Source organism: Etheostoma spectabile, chromosome 24, assembly GCF_008692095.1.
Source record: "Etheostoma spectabile isolate EspeVRDwgs_2016 chromosome 24, UIUC_Espe_1.0, whole genome shotgun sequence".
Lineage (NCBI taxonomy): Eukaryota > Metazoa > Chordata > Actinopteri > Perciformes > Percidae > Etheostoma > Etheostoma spectabile.
In genome coordinates, this window is record NC_045756.1 from 6,938,148 (window position 1) to 6,938,351 (window position 204).

At 39.7% G+C, this 204-nt stretch overlaps 1 protein-coding gene across 5 annotated transcripts in view; it reads left to right on the forward strand.

The window, feature by feature from the left end:
* The window catches only part of LOC116674041 (gastrula zinc finger protein XlCGF17.1), a 9,022-nt gene that overhangs the window by 1,339 nt on the left and 7,479 nt on the right, over nt 1–204 (forward strand). The gene's annotated exons all lie outside the window — the stretch shown is intronic.

A 204-nucleotide genomic window follows, 5' to 3' on the forward strand; every position in this document is an offset into this window, starting at 1 on the left:
TTAATACTGCATCACTGTCAAAGGAAAATGTGTCCTCAAGAGTTTTTATTGTATCCGATACTCAATGAGATGTTGTAGAAACATGCCGGAAGCAATAAGCTCAGCCCCTAAGGAGATCAGCTCTAGGTCTAGTGTCCCCGTTTTAAGCTTTACAGGTAAAACATGATGTGTTTTGGAGGTATATACTCTTCTGAGCTGAAAATG